Source organism: Amblyomma americanum, chromosome 8 (assembly GCF_052857255.1).
Source record: "Amblyomma americanum isolate KBUSLIRL-KWMA chromosome 8, ASM5285725v1, whole genome shotgun sequence".
Taxonomy (NCBI): domain Eukaryota; kingdom Metazoa; phylum Arthropoda; class Arachnida; order Ixodida; family Ixodidae; genus Amblyomma; species Amblyomma americanum.
In genome coordinates this window covers 106,449,965-106,474,411 of record NC_135504.1, presented here as the reverse complement: position 1 = coordinate 106,474,411, position 24,447 = coordinate 106,449,965, and the positions used below count along the sequence as shown (strand labels likewise).

General features: G+C 44.7%; 1 pseudogene; it reads left to right on the top strand.

Moving 5' to 3' along the window:
* Window positions 1–7,351: 7,351 nt before the first annotated feature.
* On the top strand, window positions 7,352–21,743 carry LOC144102662 (uncharacterized; annotated as a pseudogene).
* The last annotated feature ends 2,704 nt before the right edge of the window (window positions 21,744–24,447 follow it).

Below are 24,447 nucleotides of genomic sequence, written 5' to 3'. Positions count from 1 at the left end.
CCTTAGTTTCTCAAGGTCCCGTCGCACGCCGTCAGCTGAAACAACGTGCCCGAGGTATTTCACCTCGTTTTTGAGGAATTGGCACTTAGAGGGCTTCAGCTTGAGACCCGCTCCTCTTAGTCGCACCAAAACCTGCTCAATATCGCGCAAATGGTTCTCAAAACTGTCACTGTATATTATTATGTCATCTATATACACGAAGCACAGCCTCCCCAGAAGACCTGCCAGGATAACATCAGCGGTTCTCTGCCAGACAGCAGGGCTGTTGGCCAGACCCATCGGCATTCTTTTCTATTCATAGTGCCCTGAGGGCTTGTTGAATGCCGTTTTCTCGGCATCTGCCGGATCCATTGCTATCTGCCAGAATCCCGCCGCCATGTCCACTACCGTGAAGTACCTGGAAGAGCCCAGCTGAGGAAGCGCCTCCTGTATATTGGGGATGGGGTATGGATCGATGCGAGTTACGGCATTTAGTGTGCGGTAGTCCACTACCAATCGACACGAGCCATCTGGCTTTTCCACCAATAGTGCTGGTGCTCCCCAGGGTGATTTTGAGTGTTCGACAATGCGGCGATCAGTCAGGTCCTGCACCTGCCGCTCCATCTCCTCACGTTGGGAGTAAGGAATCCTGTACGCACGCTGGTAAACGGGCGATGAAGTGCCGGTTTCTATCCTGTGCTTTATAACACCACAGCAGCCCAAATCCAGGTTGGACGCGGCGAATACCTCCGAGTAGTCGTTCAGCAAACCAGCCAGAGCCTCCCTCTCCCTGGATTTTACGTGAGAAAGATCGAACGACGCCTTTGGAGCAGCCGAAGGACTAGCAAGCTCTACAGTTGCGAGTACCGTATCGGTGGGCTCACGTTTCTCTATCGCAGAGGTGAAGAAAGCCAATATTTTGTTCTTGGGAAGGCTCAGTGGCTGCTGGCTACAGTTAACCACCCGTAGGGGCACTCTGTGGGCGTCATAAACTGTCACGAGGCACGCGGCTGCCTTCAGGCCATTGCTGAGAGAGTCGACCGGCTCAAGCACTCCCACTGCGCCGCTCTCTACATCTGAAGGCACACACGCGTACAAAATGTGCTCCGACCAAGGAAGGACGACCGCCTCATCGACCAGCCTGACGGCAACCCGCGAATATACCTTCTCCAATGATCCCACTGTTTGACAGGTGTCAATATCGGTAATGCGAATCTCAGCCCCTCTCCTGTTCAAAAACGGAACTTTTGAGCCGCCCGCATTAACCTCTTCCTCAGAGAATGAGACTACTACCTTCCCTTTTCTCAAAACATCCTGCCCTAATATACCTGACACTCCGTTTGGCAGAGACACCGTGTCCGGGCATACGTAGCAGGGGTGCTCCAATGCAATTCCGCCGAAAGAGAAGTGTAACCGGTAGAGTCCACTTATGGCAAAAGGATCCCCCGTTATGCCTACAAATTTGGTTGCCATACCACCAGACGCTTCCAACACCTCGCGGTCCCCCTTTCTTCGAAGCGTGTTAAAACTGCTCTCCTTAAGCAAAAGCAATGCCACCTTTGACCCCGTATCTATCAACAATTCCATGCAACAACCATTCAACTTGCAACGCACAACAGGGCATGCCTCGTCGGCCACACAAACCACCACCACCTCATCATCCACTGCTCCCTCCCCACGCTCTTCAGCATGGGGAGGTCTATCTAGTTTTTTGTCTCGGTATCTGGAGCCCCGCTGTAGGCTTGCTTAGGGCGTGTCTCGCCTGTTTCTCTTTGTGGCTCCCCACGGCGCACGTTTTGGCAGAACCTGGCGATGTGTCCGCGACCCTGGCAAGCGAAGCATACGATTTCTTCAAAATCTCGCATACCGCGCCTGTAGCTTTGTGGCGGTCTCCGGTTTCCAGCGAATGGGCGCTGTTGAGCGCGCGCTTCAACCTGGAGTTCCACCTGCTGAGATAGCAGCTGTTCTAAGCGATCTAACCGCTCTGTCAAGAGAGCAACCTCAGGGTTGAGCACCGCTCTCTCTATGACGCGTACTCCCTTGAAGCTATCAATCTTGAGGCTATGCGCGTCATAAAATATCTGCCTCGTTTAACAACAATAGCTGTCCTACAGGAGTTCGCCCAACTTAATACACTCTGTGAATTTATCTATCAACGGGTGGCAAATAGTGCTCGAGAACAGCCTCTCTAACTTCATCATTTAAAGACACTTAATCCGAGGTCATATTGCCAGCTCACTGACAATCGCCCCAGCGTTTCCCCGTGTGTATCAGCAGCGTATCTGCCTTAAGGGTGCATATTATACACGCATGCATCACATTCTCCTGGAAGGGAAGTTACTGCTATGTATAGTCCATCTCATCCGCATCTCAACTCTCGCGCGACGTATACTGCGGATACGTGCACTCCCCTGGCATTGGAACTTAAAGCCATTTATAATGCCATTGTTTCCCTTCCGCTCGTTCCAACACTGAATATAGTTCAAATTTACACCGACTCCCGCGCCGCCCTTACACCGCTTAAAGCTGTTCGACGGACATTCCAGATTTCAGAATCAATTCATGTGCTCTGCGCAAAGTATCAATGTCCTGTGCGCATACACTGGATTCCCGGCCATGCTCAGGATCGACATAACATTCAAGCGGATGCTGCGACTCACTTTTACACATCAGACAACCCGCCACCTTCCCCTCTTCCCCGAGACCGTTCCTGTCCCATGTTTCCGATTCCGAAGTTCTGCGCCAGTGAACACGCGCTCTAATTTCTCCGGGTTCGCACCCTCTCCTCCGTAGTCATACTCGGCAGGAGGAGGTATCCGTGCGCCTGATTCAGGCAGGGGTGGCTCTGACACCATCTGTCTGTGATCGGTGGCATGCCAAAAATCTGCCAGCACCTGGCAGGTGCCTTTACTGTAGCGCTGCACCGGACATTTGTGATGTGCGGTACTTGTTGTGGGCGTGCCCATCGACGGCTGCTATAAGAAAACGGCTCCTCAGGGAGGTGGGCCTGTGGTGGAACCGTGAAAGTGACTACGTGAAGTGGACTATGAATAACCGTTTCATCAGCAACCTCTGCGGCAACCTCAGCGCAACGGGTCTTCACTCCTTCTGTTAACTTTCAATCTCGGGCATTCCTTCCCTCCTTCCTTTCTTTTTCAACTTATGCCTCATGGCGCACTTCTCGAATAAAAACATATGACGCAACCGTCGCTGCCAGGAAGAAGGAAAAATCTAAGAAGTGAATAGAAGACAGGGGAGATGTAAGAAAGAGATAGGAAAGAAAAAGATCGAGGGGAGGACCGGAAAAGCGATTGCCGACTTCCCCCGGTCGGCTGATCCGGAGGTGCCGTCTACAGGAAGCTGTGACCAAAGTGGTGTGTTGCATTCGCCCAGGGGCCTTAAAGGTAAAAACGCTCGGCATCAGCTCCACCACCAGGATCCCATTTCCCCGGACATGGCGATACCACGCACGGCTAGGCGTGGGTGCTCGGGTCCGTGGTGATCCACTGTTCACCATCATCCCCCTGCGGGGTGTCCCTGCGGATGTTTGGGAACCCGTGGTGTCGCAACTCGCCAACGCCAGCAAGCTGCAGACGCCCCCCTGCGCGGGTGCGGACGTTTATTGGCTCTTTGAATTAATGTGTGTCGTTGTCAAGGGAACACAGGTCGATGTATAAATTGGAGCCGGAGAGTCAACCAGTAAGTTCTCGAGGACTTCGGATGCTTCAAGAGACATCTACAGGGCGCACCATATAGGACAGAATTCTGGGGAAAAGTTTGTCATGAACATGAAGAAAATTTCGAAAAATAGGTAGTGTTCCAGAAAATTTTTTTGCATGGCTTAATGATTTTGTCACAACGAAACTTCTAATCTTACTGTCTTTTTAGGGTCTAATGTTATATGTTTGCAGATAGAAGCACCATACAGATTATCACCTTTTTAATTAAAAGTAAGGTTCCCAAAAATGAACATAATATCACTAACAAATTTCTCCAAATTTATGTCTCCGCTTATTTAATCTTTGCTGTTGTTGCGTACACAACGTCAATTGCTTTTGTGCAGTAACATTTTTCCTCCGTGCGCTTGTTTGCCGAAAATAAAAAAGTCGGCTAAATATGGTAACTAGCACGCGACTGCGCTCTGCCATCATTATATTATACCGCCTTTGCCGGTATTTTTGATCGAAGGATGCATGTTCGCTAACCATGTTCAATGAGAGGCCGACGCCGCTATCAGCATCGGTCTGAGAATGCGTCAGCACATTCGTCAGGGACGCGAAAAGCGCATGCTTTGATCTCTGAGAAGTTTTAGGAAGGCCACCGAAAGGGTATTCACGAGAGGCTTTTATTCCGCCACCGCACAGACAAAAGATGCATTATGAGAACCAAGCAGGCAGGAAATGTGCTTACATCAAAGCAGCGTTTCCTTGTTTTATTTCATTCATCGCGCAACTCTGAAGGAAGCGGAAAAGGCCACTTTCTCACAGTCAGTGTACTGTGACGGAGAGAATAAGATAGACCACGCTTTGTTGTTCGTACTTTTATTTGACGTTGCCTAGCGGAAATTGAAATATTTGCTGACTATATGCAACATCTATTTCCTTCCCTAGATAAAAAGTACGTCAGAAGACTTTTGCCTCTGCAGCGTGGTCAATTTCATTATCTACGCGAGTGTACATGCTTACTTCATCTAAAACTAGACTGTGGATGGCAGAATACGGCACCGAATAAGCTCTGTCACGTAGTATATTTGATATTGCTTCTGCTTCATTTCAGTGTCCAAAAGAAGGGCCTCAGAGGTACGTAGCTGCTACCACACCGTCTGTTTCTTCGCCCCGAGACAACAAAACAGAGCGCGATTAGGTTTTTAATGGACATTACAAACGTTCATTGATGTATTTAAGTTAATAACTACTTACGAGGAGTGTATAAATCCACGAAATTTTGTCCCACTACGGCAAGCTACACGTCGTTCTATGGATGCGCCTGCTGCTCACCCTAATTTTATGGGCCTAGGCACAATTTACAATGCACAACCAATAGAACAGTGGAAGGAGTATCTGTATAGAACTCCTTTTTCCTACTCACTAAGCATATTGCAACATTTTTAATTTGACAGTACTGCGTACAATTAAAACAAGGGGGGGGGGGGGTTCTAATAGACTCAATGAAGTAAAAAAATTATTACGGGCAGTGAAAGGTAGTTAGGAACAAGGGCCAAAATAAAATGCAAAGTGGGAGATTTCGAAGTAGTAGTTAATTTCCGGGAAAAGAGCAAAATTTTTAAAAGTGTAACGTTCGAACTTCGGCGTTCCTTGAATATATGAAACAAAAACAGAACAAATCGATAATTAGAAACTCAAATCGCCTGCGGAGCTGCTGAGGCATACTGGTTTTGCTGCATGTTGAGGCGGAGAATTTGGGGGAGACGCACAAGCAAACAACTATGCATCGCTCGTTTTCAACGCTTACTCGTTTTTCTTCTCACACTCCTCTCCAGTCTGCTGTCGAAAAGTGCGGCGCCGCCGCAACTGCGCCATACTAAGCAGCCACCACTGTGGCAATGTGGGGTACAACTCCTGCGAAGTAGTATGCCACATTCCTCCACTCTCGGCGTACATTCCACCTTTCACGCTAACCCCACCTCTTTTCAAAGCAGCCACCTACTGTTTGTTACCTGGGGTCTCTCAGGAGAGTGACAAACACAGCCTGGTTTCACCAACAACTGACATCGATGATCAACTCAGGGAACGAGCACTTAGCAGGTGCGCTCAACATTTAATCTGTAGAGATACGGCATGTATTCGAGACGGTAGCACTATGCCACAGCCAACACACTTGCGAAGCTTGAGAACAAATGATTCGCGAACTATTACTCGAAGCATTGATTTAGTGTCAACAGCGGCGCACTAGGGTAAGCTGCACCCGGTGTGGTAAGTGGCCAGCGCATCATCACGTCCCCTTTCCGTTGCAGTGCACTGCGTTATTAACAAAAACATACAACAGAAGAGAATAACTCGAGGAAAATATGCTTCAATAACGAAGGCATTGCGGGAGAAATCAAAGCGAAATGTTTCCCGCAGGGGCGCCTGCTAGATGCAGTCGTTGGTGAGTTGCGACACCACGGGTTCCTGAGCATTCGCAGAGACATCCCCGCTGGGAGATGATGGGGAGCAGTGCATCACCACGTACCCGAGCACCCGCGTTTAGCCGTGCGTGGCATCGCCGTATCCGGGAAAAGCGGTTCCTGGCGGTTGAGCCATTGCCGAGCGTATGGACCTTTAAGGCCCCTCGGCGGAGGCAACACACCACTTCGGACACCACTTCCTGTAGACGGCACCTCCGGCCGTCCTGTCACCTCCTCACTTCTTGGTTTCTCCCTTTCTCCTGGCGGCTAGAATTAACCTTGTGCTGCCGATAAGCCTGTGTCTCGCTATGTTGAGTTATAATAGAGGTGTACAACTGGCGTGGGCAGGGTTTTTTCAGGCTCCTATCCCGTCCCCAAGTTGGGCTCTACAGTGGGTGGCTGGGACCACTGCCGAACGTCAAATAATTTTATGGTTCTCATTTATTTTCACGCTGATCTCCCTCGGAAAAGGGGGCGCACTGAAGCATCAAAATATTTCTTGAAAAATGCAAAACCTTCCGACGTTGTCCACACCGAAGATAACGAAAAGACTGCTCTACTCGTATCTCCATTCACTGTTACAAGAACATTGACAGATGTCATTGGAGACGGATATAAAATCAAAAAGCTATCAAACGGCGACCTGCTCTTGGAAATATTTTATAACCATCAACAAGAAAAACTCACCATTGAAGTCCTTTCGAGACATTGCAATCACAATCAGTCCACACCGTTCGTGGAACACTATGCGGGGAGTGATTTGAGGTTACGACCTTAGACATGTAACCGACGACGTAATGCTCGAAGGCTTTAATGAACAAAACGTAACCAGTGTATACCGGATAAAAATGAGAAAAGACAACAACGGAATACCCACTAGGCACATTGTCCTAACTTTCGCATCGAGAATCCTCCCAGACTCAGTTCAAATAGGCTACGTGAAACACAAAAGTTCTCTGAGCTGCCGGGGCCACCTAACATGCGCCAAATGTGCATCCCGCGAAACACGACTAAAAGAAATTGGGAGGCCAGCCATCCTGCCTACCCACGTTCATGCCCAGTTTCGAAGCAAGAAAAGGAAGTATTTGCAGTCAAAGCACGAGAAAACAGCCTTCAAGGAGCACGGAAACGAGTTACATTAATGCACAAACCTGCATTTTCCTTTGTGGTGCAACAAGGATATCATCACAACGGCCTTCGGCGCCTGGCCAGGTCACACACAGTGAGCCTCGAGCAGAGCCACCAATGCCGCTGATGGCTGCAGCTAGCATTACGCCACCCCCTACAAAACAGGCCGCTCTGACCTACAGGTCAGCCGGCCAAAATGCCCCTCCCCACATAGAGAGGCTGAAGACGGAGACAACTGTGTGTTCAGCACGGTCGTCCTGCGTATCAGAGGATGCGATGGGCACAACTCCTCCCTCGGCCGCGCTACAGCTGCGGCAATGCTCTTTCGAGTACAAAAAAGAGATATTGTCCCAATAATATGTCCAAACGACCCATTAACCTAGGGTGTAAACTTATTACCAACCAAATTTAAAAATGGCATTTAGAGCTCTGTAATTTTTGTGGGCTTTTAAAGAACTACAGTTACATAACAGATATTTTAAATTTTGCATTGTGGTGCTGGATAAGGGCGCCAAGGTACTGTGCGGTGGTGGCAATGTCATGCGGCAGAGTTCGAAGAACGTGCTGATTTGATGATATTGTGACGAAGAAGACGAAGTTGGCAGTAGTTCGAGACGGAGCGCCGCGCTACTCCAGCGGCCATTAAACCATCTCTTTGCCATCAGTCATCTCGTCTCATTCTTCGGTTGGCCGTCACGTAACAATATGTACAAAGGACCGATAGGAGCTCTTGCGCAGTGTTGGGTTCGTGGTCGTCTGGGGCCCGGGAGGATATTTCTCGGGCCAGCGCATGAACCCACTCATTACCGGGAATCTAGGCATGCCCTGGGGTCAACGACAGAATACCAGTTCGGTCGAGAGAGGTGGCTGCGGCAAGAATACTTTGTGTGGCCTTTAGGTAGTGGCGGAACGCCGCCTGTGTAAATTTCGGTTGTTTTTTTCAGTGGTGGAATGGGCCAGCGCAAGTGCGATGGCGGCTCCTTCCGCCTCTGCAGGCAAGTTATTTCGTATAGTGGCGGCGGACCCACTGGGACGTCGACATAAAGGATATCGGAGCGGTATCTCTATGTTTTCGTGTAATAAACAGCTCGATCGAGCCTGCCGCCTACCCTGATGGAGGCTAGCGCTCATATTGCGCGGAAGGGGCTTCTGATATCTGTGATCCTGCGTGCGCAGAAAAATCATGTAAAGTGTAGGACAGGGGTTGGGAATGTGTGGATTGAGAAGTAGCTGTCGCAGTAGGCGTGGTCCTGTTTACGTGCTACTCAGGCGGACTCAATAGTTCGTGCGTTGAGCCTCTATAAATTCGATCACGGTATTGTGGGCACCAGTGGCCAGGATACATTTCGTGCTAACTGTCCGTGGAAGACTTATTGCAGAGGTGACAGCCGTGCATATTAGGATGTCGGCCTGTTGTGCTTGTCGCTTAGTGTGTATGTGGTATGGGAAGTAAGAAGGGGATGGAGCGCGTATGGAAGAATTTTTCAGATGACGAATGGCAATTTAGCAATATCCGTGAACAGGAAAGTGTACAACAGCTGTATCGTACTAGCACTCACCTATGGGGAGAAACATAGAGGCTAACGAAAAGGGTTTAGTTTAAGTTAAGGATAACGCAGCGAGCTATGGAAAGAGAAAAGATAGGAGTAAGTTTAGAGACAGGAAGAGGTTAGATTTGGTCAGGGGTGAAACAAACGTTAATGACATCCTATTCGAAATCAAGAGGAAGAAATGGGCTTAACCAGGGCGTGTAATGAGAAGGCACAATAATTGATCGCCATTAGGGGTAATAGACTGGGTTCCAGGGGACAGGATGCATAGCAGGGGGCGGCACCAAGTTTGGTGGGCAGATGGGATCAAGAAGTTTGTGGTTATCGTGTGGTCGCAGCTGGCACAGGGTAGAGTTAATTGAAGATGTATGGGAGAGGCCTGCGCCCTGCATGGGCGTATTCAGGTTGGTGGGGATAACGACAATGCTCTAAAAAAACACTAAGCCAATGCCCCTAGCCCTATACATACGGGATACCCATTTCAAAGCGAGATATAGGATACATTGAACTCACTATATGAAGTCAATATTTCGAACGCTTAATAGAAGAGACTGAAAAAACAGAAGATATCCACCAGGACCGACGGTAGTTGAAGACTAACGTCGGTAGCGTGCGCAGTTGTTCCAGTTGTTCGGCTACTTCTAAACCGAGGATACTGGTCTTCAAAAGCTGGTCTAAAACAATGAAGCTATATCTCACCTGCGATGTTGAATAGAAAGAAAAGCTCTCCACTTTCATGGGGCTATCAAGCTCCAAGTAGCTTTTCGCAGTTTTGGCACATTCTTACATTTTTCACTGTTCGACGCACCGTCTAAACATAGGAAAAGGCCGCACTAGTATCGTTCGCTGCACAGGTACTTAAGAATTAAGAATAAAAAAAACATCTTGTGGTATCAGCAATCGCTGTTTTGTTGTCATTTGTAGCTATTTTATCAATATAGATTTGGGATTCAGCTATTTATTTTCTTTTTAATGTGCAAGGATAGCAGTCTCCTTCATCGGAAGGTACATTATAATATACACACACCGCGATGGTCGTTGGATGTTTTTAGTATGCATGTCCAGGCTCCGCATGCTCTTCTGTCGCCTACCAACCACCTTAATACGAAGGGATGTAGACGTGTTCAAGGGCCGCTTCAGGCACAGCCACGAGCAGATTCATTTAAAAAATGCAACGCATAAACTTCCCGGCTTGTGCACGTCAAACCACACTATTGGCTTCGAGGAGTTGAAATGGGAAAAGTAAATGAAGAAAATTGATCGGAGAACAACAAGACGATGCCACGTAAGGCATCAGCAACTTATCTTACAGATCAGCCTAACAACCTTCGCTGCGCGATGAATGACCTCTCCTATATCCGTCCAGTCAACACTACCCTGTGCCAGCAGCGGCTGCATTACCACCGCCAAAATCGAAATCTCACCAGCCACCTGGCGGTGCGGCATTCGGGTCCGAATGCTTTAACGTTTTAATCCTCCTCATACACGGTTATTTTCGTTCAAATACTTTGCGCTGTCTATGCCTACATCTTGTTTTCTTGAATTTGGCTTGGATATGAGTAACTCGAGTGTTTTCCTTATACCACTGTGCTGTTTTTTTTGTTGCAGCAGGTTAGCACTTGTCGTTTTGTTTATCCTAGATATGCACAATTTAACTTCAACCCTTTTCTTATCTCCCAAGTTTCATGCGCATAGGTAAATCCGGGCAAGGTAAAATTATTTCGTTATTTACTCCTGAAAGGCGCTGCTAAGCTTATATCCATAACCAGACGGCACATGCCGAATTCACTTCCTCCCATTCCTGCTCTTCCAGTCACTTCTCTTTCGTCCTCCACATATACTGTCAATACCTGCCTCAAGTTAGTGGAATACATAGATATGTGCAGTGCTTCGCTGCCTATCGTAACTGTTCACGCCTGTAGAGAATGTTAAATTATGCGGAAATTTTCTTCATATTAACTTTAAACCCACTGTATTCGCTCGGCTGGCCAGCTCCTCATTTAACATGAGCTGAAACCTGTCTCGCGAGTTACTAACGGAGTAACGTGGCCTGCCAGTCATTTTTCATTAAGGCATTTTGTGTCGAATTTTATCCCAAGCAAGAGCATACCACCTCATCATTCTTGAATACTGTACAGGCTTAATCTCTCAAGATAAGCTCCCTCTGCTGTGCGACGTCCCATTTAAAGCCCCGTAGTTTCTTCAACAGACTACAAGCGTAGGCTCACTGGCAACAAGGCAATAGCGAGGGCTAGTTGATGTTTCATACTGACTGGTAAAGAACGACGGGAACGCGATAGACGTGTTTTAGCGCAAAACATTTCCAGGATGAATTCTCAAAGGCGGTTTTATAGGTTTACAAGTTTCCAGCATCCATTGTTGTGGCACTGGTATGACCACCGCCTTGCTGATGTCCCCGCAGCCACTGTTGACCGAGGGCCAGGGTTGAGTGGTGTATTAATACAGGACGTGGGGCCAAGTACTACACCAGAGTTTCGAAATTTTCCCATTGCCGGAGGGGGCATTGTGGACTCTGTTCGTATTTATCAAGCAGTCCCCAGGGCTGGGCAATTAAACTAATCGAAGCTGTTTTTTTTACTTTTTAAAGAACGGCGGTGGTGCTTGGTTGCGGCGCCCGGGTCCCTTCTATGGAAGGCAGATGTTCTACGTGAACCCCATTTCTACATTTCACCATGTTGGACGATAAAATCTTCAGTTGTGGTTAAGGAATCAGGACGGCAAATTCGATGTTATAAAACGCTATTGCCAAATGTGCAGCGTAATCAAGGTCTAGGCAAATTCGAACATCACTGCTGACTTCAAAATCTGGCAGTATAATCTCGTAATCCTTAAAGCAATTATAGCACCGCTCACTTTCCGCGTCCCTTATTCTAAAAAAAGTGTGATTTTAGTCTTTATGGGGGGTAAACCATTTGTCGCTGAGCTGACGCCTTTAGAGGGTAATATTACGCTATTTGCTCCGGAATAAAGCTTTAGTCCCCGACAAACCTTGTAAACGTTATATTCTCTCTAATGTAAAGTTACGCCTTGAAAGGCAGTGTAAGTTTATGCTGCCCACTATAATAGTTACGCCTTTTCAGAAAGACTGTTTTAGTCCACGACAAAAAGTATAGACATTACACTCTCTCTAGTGTAAAGTTACGCCTTGAAAGCCAGTGTAAGTTTATGCTGCCCAAGATCATGGTTACACACTTTCAAGAAGACTATTGTAGTCCAAAGGGGTTAACTCTTACTCCCACAGCAGCGTAAATTTATCCCATCAATACCAGTGCAACTTTTGGCTGTCTAGGAGTGTCTTTTATTCCAGACAGCATAACTTACTTCCACAGCAGCATAAAGCTATTCTACTATGGGTTAATATTTCTCTCTAGAATTCAATGGCTGGCCTTCTAATCATGCAGAGAAGAGGTGCAATGTGTACACAAGAAGCAGGCATGTATAATGTGTAGTAGTTGCATGTTTTGGTTTAGGCAGAGTGCAATAACTGAACAAGATTTTTCACAACTGAAAAGAAAACATACCGCAAATGGCCTTTATTTTAAATAACGTTACAGTAAAACTGCTCACATGTTCACTTATTTCTTATCCTGGAGTACCAGACAGCAGGAGAGACCTGGGCAGCAGATAAAAATACACACGCACTTAATACACTTAGACAACACACAAAGAGGCATAGAAAGAGGAGAGATTTTGTACTACAGTAACTTAAATGAACTGAAGTTTTTCAGTTACAAAATTCATGAAACAATCTGTGCTCAAGTTTTTACATGAAACCAAGGAAGAAATAAACCGGCCCAAAAAAATAGTTCTCAGAATCTCTTATTTCCTAAGAAAGTAAGGCATATAGGTCCATGTGCCACAACATTGTGCCAAATTAAAGTTCCACCACAAAATGGCATCAACCGCTATAAGTAGGTGGAAACCATTTCATGCTCTGAGGTTACTAGATGTGTGCACCAATAACTTAAATAGGGGTATATAAAGTAGCAATAGCGCTGCCTCGAGAAGAGCATTTTCAGATTCCCCTATATACGATAACCTCCTTGCAAAAGCTACATATAATTTAAATTAATCATATTAGATGACAGGTAAATGGGGGTTTCCTGCATTGCAAATAATATAGTGCGTGAGCATGTGTGCGTTGAAGACGCAAGAATGACATGAGTTCCATCAGGGCATGCTACAGTTTGAAACAACTCAAGAAAAAGCACTAGATGCCGCTCAAAAAAGGCCCTTCAACCAATGGAACTGACCGCTTCTTCTGATGTCACGGTTAGTCTGATTAAGCCCTGGTTTATCACGCTTCAGCTGCCGCCCATGGCGATGTATCACTAGCAGGTCTAAGGAGATTAACCAGAACGTGGTGAGAACCGATCGAAGACATTGGTTGGAGGGCATTCTTTAACGGGCATTTGCCGCCTCGTTCTCGGGTTATATCCAACTATAGGCTGCAAAAAAGGAGGCAGTGACAAGCCAGATTACATGATAAATCAGCATCAAATGGCAATCAGCGGCCTTCTTTTTTTGCGCTTGCCACACTGAAGTCATCTACATATGCCTGGGCCACCATCAGCAGTGAAATGACTGCACAAGGGGTCTTACAACGTCTTAGTGCCACCACGAACGCAGTTTACTTTGATGTTGCAGTACTGTGTTACTTAAGTTTTGTACACCACACAAAAAATCAGCATCCTGATTAATTTTTTGTAGTGCACTTTCTTGCTCGGTGAACCCACACTTGGAACTCCACTTCTACGAGGATTAAGGCCTTCAGACCTACTGTCCAATGTTTGTACAAAGCGCATGGGCCTAAGCTATATGCAGCCGAGGTGGGGGAGCTTTAGCAAATGTGATAGGGTGGGTGCACTCAATGGGGGCAGGCTATTCAGAGCTAATGATTTTTTTATTTTTTTTAACTTTGACTGCAATATTTATTATTCTCTGGCACTTGCAGTCAGTCGCACTGGTCACTGTCAAACCAAGGTACTATGTGTCTCTTTACAGTGATGAGTTTAGAGTAACAGTGCCAAAGCTGTGGCCAACCAGAAACGCAGGGTTTTTTGGGGAAAATATTTATGACTGGTATTATGACTGAGTAGAAATAAAATTCAAACGCAAACAAACACGTCAAGAGAAAGGAGCGCTGTTGGAACATTGGGCTCAATTAGGAAAGCTCTGTGAAAGAAGGCACAGTTCACCCAAAACATCAACCCGCTACTCTCTCAATGATGAGTCATTCCAAGCCAAGCATCCCAGAGTTAATCTCAACCATATCCGATTTGTTCAAAAAAATTCATGTAAACTTTTTGCAACGTGTGAAATCTAAGCCACATGCCAAAAAATTTAATCATGAGGTGAGAGCAATTTAACAATTAGAAAACGTGTGAAACCAGCATCGCTCTATGGTCGACCAAAAATCCTAATTTTAAGAAGATACACCACAAATGTTTTAATGACATTTGCAAAGCTTCTGGCTTTTGGTATGATTCAGATCTTGTATGTTTTAACGATATAATAATTTTCTTTTTCTTTAAATAAATTGAAAAAATTCCTCTACTTTGACACTTAAAAAATTATCTACTCCTTTTTGGAAATTAAGAAATAGCCATCTTGCTTAACTAGTTATCTATTACCCATAAAAATGTTACAGCTCATGCAACTGAACGCTAAGGCGCCCGTGTGCTGTGCGATGTCAGTGCACGTTAAAGATCCCCAGGTGGTCGAAATTATTCCGGAGCCCTCCACTACGACACCTCTCTCTTCCTTTCTTCTTTCACTCCCTCCTTTACCCTTCCCTTACGGCGCGGTTCAGGTGTCCAACGATATATGAGACAGATACTGCGCCATTTCCTTTCCCCCCAAAACCAAAACCAAACCATGCAACTGAATGAGTCGAAATGAAATAAAATGCTAAAATTGCAGAACGCGCGTTTGAGACCATAAAAACTCGTTCATTTCACTCAGAGGTGGTCCAAGTAAAAATAATACCAGCGATGGGAAGTTTAATAGAACAGATTATTGCGTTCCGTTTCTGAAGTTTTAATCTAGGTGATTTTTGTTTAAAGCGAGAATTAAATTTTTGAAGTAGAGCTCGTCCGCCGCGAGCTGCGTTGTCTCTGCGCCTCTTCATCACAGAGCCCAGCTCAGCCCTCTGAACCTTGTGTAGACGAACAGATAATCGCGGGAAAAGATTTTCTTTGCGCTGCCGGGGTGGCACTTGCACCAGTGAGATTGTTATCCAGTGTGTTCATGCCACACTAAGTCACTTGTTCAGAGACATGATAGACATAACAGGCAACGCTGCGGATGTAGTGTGTTCGCAAAACCATTTTACTCCATCACATATCATCTTGTTCTTCTCAAAGCATCGCTGAGTGTTAGAGTGAAAACAAAGCGGTATGAAATGAACTGGTATCAGTGAAAACCACGCTCAAAGCAGTGAGGCGCTTAGTGTCCAGTACCTCTGGCTATAATTTCCACTGAGTGAGGACTACATATTGTATATGCGATTTGCCCTATGAGATGCATATCGAATCACCAAATGTCATTTTTACTTCTCGAAATCTCGATGAGCCGCAGGACAAAAATGTGGCAAGAGGTAAAACGAAGGGCAAGAGGCAGTCACTCACGGCAATTCAGAATTGCAGCATGAAATATGCATGTGATCACTCTGCTTGTATGGTGAACAATATTTTGGGCACGGACTTTACATTTGCAAAAAGGCGTGCTATCTTTGGCAGCGTTGCCTGCTATGCAAGAAAAAGAGTATACAGGATTCAAGGAGGAGCCGACTGCATGCCGGTGCCGTGGTCGCAGTATGTTTGAAAACTCGAGAGCAAGGCAGCTCCACTCAATTTGACCGTGCCAGTCCTAGCCTGTATCGCGTTACCAGAAGCCGTGATGAGGACTTCGTACCGTCATGTGCGCTCCGGGGTACATGCTTGCCGTGATCTCATTCGGACATTAAAAGGACTGGTGTTATGATAGTGCCAGGTGGCCGTTCCTTCCTTGTGGCTCAAGCGAGACAGCACATTGAAAGCCATAGTTTAGCTGGTCTTGGCTGCCTAATGCCTTACCGGGTTTGTTTGAACTTCACAAGCGAAAACAAACTCGCTTATCGCATACCACCAGCCAGATGTCATGCGATACCTGCCTTCGCTCCAGCCCTAAACATGCACTACAGTGAGTTAGGGTAAACTGAAGTGGTTATGTGGCCATAAATGTGTCATTACAGGTGCTGTGTTACTCGATGAAGCGTTAAGAGATGACGCAACTTGCAGCACGAGAGCTCGACTTTAAAAATCTTTTCCTCGCTTTGAACAAAAACCACCTCAATCAAAACTTCAGAAATGAAAGCCAACAAATTGTTCTACTAAACCCGCCATCGTCTGTATTTTGACTTGGACACACCTCAAGGCGAAATAAAAAAGTGTCTACTTGTGTTCCGAAACACACTTTTCTGAAACTTCAGTTGTTTAATTCACTTCGACGCATTCAGTTTCATCATCTGTAACCTTTTTCATTGGTAATAGGAATCTAGGTAGGCAAAATGGCCATTCTGAGAGGATGTTGATATTTTTTAAATGTCAATATAATAATTTTTTAAATTTTATTTCAACTTAAAACTCCTTATACCGTCCAGAAATACACGATCTGAATCATATCGAAACCAGAATATGTGCAAATGTCATTAAAACATTTGTGCTGTGTTTCCTAAAAATTTGGATTTTTGATCATTATTGAGGGGTGCCTGGTTTCACGCCTTTCAGAAATATTCAAACTGACATGACATTAAAAACTTTTTGGCAAAATTATTTTAGCTTAGATAACGCACGCTGGGACCAGGTTCAATGAATTTTCTTCGACAAACTGGAGATGGTCGAGAGCAATATGTGGGACATTTGGAGTAAAGTGACAAATTCATAAATCTCACTTCTACGCAGTCATGCTAATTAGAATATAATTAGTATTCTTCGTACACTCTCTGGCTCCTTCTTGGCACAATATAGTTTCTATGGCAGCCAGAACCAATTTAGGACTCATGTAAATGAATTTTAATAATTCCTAATGATTCATTCAAACTCGTGATCCAAATACTCGATTCAAACTCCTGACGTACACACCGAAAGACTGGTTGCAATCGTTCTCAAGTGAATGGTGGCGTAGCAAAACCTCTGCTATACCTGCCAAAAATTATCTGTTGACACGCGCAGTTGCTAAACCGGCTGGACATGGTAAAATTTGTATTTTGTTGTTTGATCATCGCTAGCTTACAATACCTTCACTTTTGGTGACAGTGGTCTCGTTGTGTTTAGAATTACATAGACTTGGTACAAGTAAACTTCAATCTATTGTAAGTGTGCCTATAATGCTTAAGTGAACATTTTCACGATCACAAAGCCATAAAAAGCAGCAGAATTCAATATTCATAACCTGTTAATGATAGAACGCCAACTGTTTTTAGTCTCGATGAGCAGAATATTAGTTCACACTGCTATCAGTTCATATCCTCCATCAAACCACAGTATTATGGGAGTAAATTACAGTACCGGAAAATATTACAGGGAATACGTAGCTGGTACTGCTACTGCGAACTTTCCATCAGCTGTTACACGCTGGTAACGCAAGACCATGCTCTAATGCTTATTCTGCTGACATAGCGACAACAGTCACAATAGTTTTTCAGTCACTTTGACCAAAGGGAAGCGGGACTGCTGGGTCGTGTAGTACATTGGGCATTTCATAGATGCATCTTCTACAATAAATCTTCAAGCACAAGTCATACAAACATCTGAACATTGCTAATTTCAAAAGCAAATTGTTGAATGTGCTAATGACATGTTATATGTTCAGAAATCTGTAAGAAAGTTCTAAATGATGCACTCAGTGAACAAATCCCAGCTTTCGCAGCTTTTCAAAGCGCAAAAAAGGGTAGGGCCTGGACCAATGGTGGCAGTGGCACTGCTTGTAGGGCGAGCAGCAAAATTAGCTGTTGGCAACGTGCATTAAATATGAACACGATGATGTACGTCATCTTTTGAAAAATGCGTTGTGTTGTGTTGTGTGTTGTGTTTTATGGCACATAGGCAACTGAGGCCATCATGCGCCTAGAACAAGGTATAGGAAAAGTCTTTTGTTGAATATTATAGAAATGCAAGAACCATCCTTGCTCTAGCGGCCCTCAAACATTAATATTACCCAGTGAACACATACACAAATTTTATAAATGGCTACAAGTAAAAGCTTTAAAGAGGGCCGGGTAACCTCAGTAGCCTTCCTTGGCTGCGGAAGGACATCGAGGCTCCCAGCCAATCAAAATAAAGGCCTCAGTTTTCTTCTCAGGCTGAGAAATTGGCTGAGGTGTACTAAAATGCAAAGAAACCAGTGGGTAAAAATTTAGAGTCTCTTGAGAAATCCCGTTTCGTTAAGAAAACTAAAAATACATGATATATTAACAATTGCATCATCTCCTAAAAGCAGTGCAGGATGAAAAAGAATGCATTTATTATAAAATTCAGTAAAATACGTTTTTCTTAGTTCTTCCAGTTCCACACAAGAGAATAAAATGTGGATAACCGTGAGTTCATCTCCACATTCTTGGAAAACAGAATTGTCTTGTTTTGTTAGTAGGAAGTTGTGCGTAAGGTGCGTGTGGCCTATTCGGAGACGGCACAAGATCACTTCCTTGAAACGTTCTTGGTGCACACACGACTTAAATTCACCTAAAACTGGTTTTACCAAGTGTAGCTTATTTTTGACCTCATTGTTCCAAGCCGACTGCCATTTTTTTCTTAGTTTCCTTGCTACTAATTTCATGCAATCATTAAACGGCATATTTACTTTAATTATTTTCTTGCCACGAGCTTTACCAGCACACACATCTGCTCTCTCATTCCATTTTATTCCCAGATGACTCGGGACCCAGCACAGTTTTATATTTTGTCCTTGAGCTGTGGCAGTTACTATGTTGTGTATGATGTCACCAAGCAGAGGGGAGCTTGCATTTTCAGAATGGAGAGTTCTAAGTACACTTAAGGCGTCTGTGTAAATAAAATTTTTGAGGTTCTCACTTGGTATTTTTTCTATGGTCATCCATACTGCGTAGCACTCCGCGGTGAAGATGGCGGAACACTGTGGTAGTCTTACTATTTGCTCCGAATTTCCTCGCACCACTGCGCTTCCTACGCAACTATCTGTTTTTAATCCATCAGTATAATATTCTGTAAAACTACTGTATTTTTCTTCAAGGGCACGGAATTCTTGTAATATATGTTGCTGTGGAGTTCGCTTTTTACAGAAATGTGCAAGAGTGAGGTCACAGGAAAATTAAACCATGGAGGCAGTGAACCACGTCTTCGAGCAACGCCAGGTAATGCAACAATTACGCGGAGGTTTTTGCACATATCTTCAAAACGCAGGAGAAGTGGCCTTATAGCTAATGGTTTGTTGTTAAATAGTGTTCTATATGGGCACTTTGTGGCTATTTGGTGACAGATATGTTTAGGTAGTGAAGGGATTTTTAAAACGTACGAGCAAGTGAGCATGGCTCTTCTCTCTGTAAGCGACGGCTCTTTGGCTTCCACATAAAGACTGTTTATCGGTGACGTCCTGTATGCACCAGTGAAAAGACGCAAGCCTAAATTGTGTACTGGGTCTAGCCGTTTAAGGTACGATTGCCTCGCTTATTCATAAACTATGCATCCGTAATCTAATGTAGAACGTACTACAGAGCGATGAATCCGTAAAAGACAAGTCCTATCGGAACCCCAATGTTTTCGTGAAAGTACTTTTAGTATATTCAGAGATTTAGAAGCTTTCTTTTTGAGTATGTTTATGTGTGGTAGGAATGTGAGCTTTTTGTCATAAGTCATTCCTAGAAATTTGTGCTCATCTTTAATTGGTAGTGCAACTTCATTTAAATACCGGGAGGGATCAGTGTGCAGTCCTCTTCTAAGCGAAAAAAGAACAGCTACTGACTTTTGCGTGGAAAACTTGAAACCGTTTCTGCCTTCCCATGTTGTTAGTTTATTTACTGTCATATGTATTTGCCTCTCACACGATGTAACGCTATAGGATGTGCAAGCAATCTGGAGATCGTCGACGTAGACAGAATACATAATAGACTTTGGGATTATTTTTGCTAGGGAATTCATTTTTACTATAAAAAGCGTGGTGCTTAAAATTCACCCCTGAGGCACGCCGTTCTCTTGAATGAAATTCTTAGAAAGAGTGGCACCCAGGCGTACTTGAAATGAACGGTCGGTCAAAAAGTCACTCAAGCATTTTAGCATTCTACCATGGATTCCGAGGTCTCCAAGGTCCCGCAGTATGCCAAACCTCCATGTGGTGTCATAGGCTTTCTCTAAATCGAAAAAGACCGCAAGGCAGTGTTGCTTGTGTATAAATGCTTCTCGGACTGTGTTCTCTAGGCGGACTAGATGGTCGGTTGTAGAGCACGCCTTTTTAAACCCACACTGATGGATGTCAAAAAGATCACGGGATTGTAATATAAACATTAATCTAATGTTAAGGACACTTTCGAAAGATTTGGCAAGTACGCTTGTTAGGGCTATAGGTCTGTAATTGCCAGGGGAGGTAGGTACTTTTCCCGGCTTCAACAAAGGTACAATAATGGCTTTTTTCCATGCCTCTGGAATCTCTCCTGATAACCATATATTTTACAAAATTTCAGAAGCGAGTCTACAGCATGTTCGGACAAGTGGGCAAGCATTTCGTAATGGACTTCATCTGGTCCTGGTGCAGTCTGTTTACCCGAAGAAAGTACACTGGGAATTTCTTGTAGTGTAAATGGGCTATTATATGCTTCGTGAACATTGCCCTTTATCCACAGTCTTTCTTTTTCGGCTGTGTTTTTATATTTTAAAAATGATTCTCTATAGTCCGCTCTCTCTATAGACCGCTTCGTGGGCTCGGTGACTGCACCACAGCGCAGCCACCTAATCCGCTTACCTTTGCGATGCAGGTCAGTACATCGTATGCCCTCTTCGCTAAAAAATCCAGTAATTATATTTTGGTGCAGTTTCCGAGCCCGCACTGCTGTGTCGCCATTGCCGTTGAGTGTGCTCACGTAATTCATTCCTTGCTCATGCTATCAGGTGATGTTGAGACTAACCCTGGTCCTGAGGGAAACGCTGCTGTACTCGCTGAACTACGGAAGCTAAACGCGGGACAGACCCTGTTGATTACGGAAATACAGGGCCTCAAAACACAGCTGAACACAACAGATCAAACCATAGCAAGTCTAGACAAACGAATGGCCGATCTCGAAGCGCATTACCAAACACTTCTTCACCTCAGAAACGATATTGAAATAATGTAGTCAACCACAATCAACCAAGCTAAAAAGATTGAAGAACTATAAACACGCCTGGATGACGCGGAAAACCAATCACGTCGGAATAACCTCATTTTCTATGGCATCCCTGACCCTGCGAGCGCTGAAACGTGGGCTGAGTCAGAAAAACTAGTCATTGATGTTTGCCGCAATAATCTTGATATAACCTTGGAACCTAACGACATTGAAAGAGCGCATCGCCTCGGAAATCATTCAGCCGACGGAACTCGTCCCGTAATCGTAAAATTCCTATCTCATAAAACCAAAGACGCACTGTTATCAAATGACCGTAAATTAAAAGACACAAACTACAGTATTGGAGAGGACTTTTCCCGCACCGTTCGACACGCGCGTAAACAGTTACTAGTGTTTGCCAAAGCCAATTCTAACAAGTACTCCTTGCGCTTCAAAACCCTGCACATCGGCTCAAAACGCTATGTATTTGACGCATCATCCCAAACCGTTAAGGAAATAGCATAGCAATTGCCCCGTCACAAAACTTTAACAAATCGTCGACCCGCTCCACCGCACAATGTTCTCTCGTTTTCGATAATATTCACTAACATCCGTAGTCTTCTTCCAAAGCGCGAACTCATATCAAACATCATGTCGTCATCCAGAAGCAACATACTAATACTAACAGAAACTTGGCTAAATAGTGACGTAACGGATGCGGAAATTTTGGCCGATTTACCCAACTTCGAAGTGTATTGAAACGATCGGAAAGGCAAACGGGGGGGGCGGTGTTCTCGTTGCCATTCATCGAGGCATATCATGCTCTGTTGTTGACGTCGCATCCGATATTGAAGCCATATGGCTCATCTGTCGCGCTCCCCCCGTAACAGTTCTGCTTGGCGTTTGCTACAGGCCCCCCCAGACGAGTCCAGACTTCCCACGTCATCTGAACAACATCCTTCATAAACTTGTTTTCACATATCCAAATGCCCGTATTCTTCTTTTTGGTGATTTTAACTACCCGGATATTGATTGGCAGAACATAGCTAGTTCCACAATAACGTGTCATGCAGAGGCGAAGAACTTCATCGATGTCTGTTTAAATTTTAACCTCACTCAATTAATTTCCCAACCAACCCGTGTCTCACGAGAATCAGTAAACACACTCGACCTGATACTAACAAGCAGCCCCGAGAATGTATCATCCATCAGTTACCTTCCTGAAATCAGCGATCACAAAGTCATGCACGCTTTATTCTCATTTACCTCGACTCAAAAACAGACATCCGATAAAACGATACACCTCTACGATAAGGGTAACTATAATGCAATAACTGAAGAACTTAACACCTTTTTTCCTGAATACGTATCCGCATTTCACACTCGCTCAATTCATGAAAACTGGCTGATATTCAAGAAAAAATTAAATCATCTCACTAATATGTTCGTACCAAGGATTACCTTTCATACTAATCGCAATAAACCATGGTTTACCCAGCACTTAAAACGACTCGAAAACAAAAAGAAACGATTGTTTCGTACCGCCAAACGAAACGACACGCCTGCCGCATGGGGAAAATACTTCGAGGCCGAAAAATCATACCTACTTTCTGTTCGTAACGCCAAGTACTCATTTTATCACAATGACTTACCAAACTTACTTATAAGAAACCCCAAGCAATTCTGGCAAGTTTTAAACCCAACACATCCTCCCGATATTAAACTGACGAATGATTCACATGAAGCAGTGACTGACCATAATTGCGCGGAAATATTTAACCATGCATTCACATCTGTGTTCACTACCGAACCCAACGCACTTTCACAATTACCACCCTTTAACTTAGAAACCCCCATGCCGGCAGTCACGTTCGTCGAAGAAGGCATTTCATCCATAATTCGTAATATGAAACTTTCATCATCAGCTGGTATGGACCTGATTAATTCAAAACTATTGAAAAACGTGGAATCAATTTGTGCATCATATTCATGTCTCTTTTTCTCACAGTCACTCTCCTCAGGAATTTTGCCTCTTGATTGGAAAACGGGGAAGGTCGTTCCAGTCTACAAATCAGGTAACAGAGACTCGCCCTTGAATTACCGCCCCATTTCATTGACTAGTGTGCCTTGTAAAATCATGGAACATGTCATCTATTCACAAATCGTAAACTTCTTGGACCGAAACCATTTCTTTCACCCCTCACAACATGGGTTTCGTAAGGGCCTCTCTTGCGAAACCCAACTAGCGCTTTTCCTTCACGACTTGCACACTAGTCTAGACCGTAATATGCAGACAGACACCCTCTTTCTTGATTTCGCCAAAGCTTTTGACAAGGTTCCCCACCGCCGGCTATTACTAAAACTCTCAAAGCTGAACCTACCCCCTAATACTCTCAAATGGATTGAAGAATTCCTAACTAACCGTTCTCAGTCAGTCTATCTTAACGGCCATCTGTCTACATCTCTCCCGGTTACTTCAGGGGTCCCACAAGGTTCTGTCCTCGGTCCCCTCCTATTCTTAATATATATTAACGACTTGCCCCTGCATGTTTCCTGTAGCATTCGAATTTTCGCAGATGATTGTGTTATTTACCGCACCATTAATAACTGTCACGATCAATACACTCTTCAGACAGAGCTTAACAACGTACTAAATTGGTGTGATAACTGGCTAATGTCCCTCAATCCTACTAAATGTAAACTCATCTCCTTCACTCGTCGTCACAATCCATATCTCTTTCATTATTCAATTTCTAACACACAGATTGAGCAAGTACAATCATATAAATATCTAGGAGTCACCCTCTCTTCTAATCTATCATGGCAGGTTCATATTGGTAACATCATTTCAGCATCAAACAAAACACTCGGTTTTCTAAAACGTCAGCTTCGTCTTGCCCCACCAAATGTTAAATTGCTCGCGTATAAATCACTTATAAGACCCAAATTAGAATATGCATCCCCCATCTGGAGCCCACAACAAGCATATCTAATCACCGCATTGGAAGCTGTGCAGAATCGTGCTGCCCGATTCATTCATTTCTCATACTCATATGACGTCAGTGTCTCATCCTTGAAAGCTACATCCGGACTGCCACCCCTCTCTTTTCGTCGGCGCATTGCTAGCCTCACCCTTTATCACAAATTCTTTTATTCTTCTCTCAATCAAGCACCGTATATCGCCGCCGCATCACGCATATCTCACCGCACCAGTCATCCCCTTCAAGTTGCCCGCCCACTATCACGCACTACTACGTTTTCAGCTTCGTTATTTCTTCGAGCAGCCACGGACTGGAACGGCCTACCCCATGACATCGTCGCCATCGCTTCAA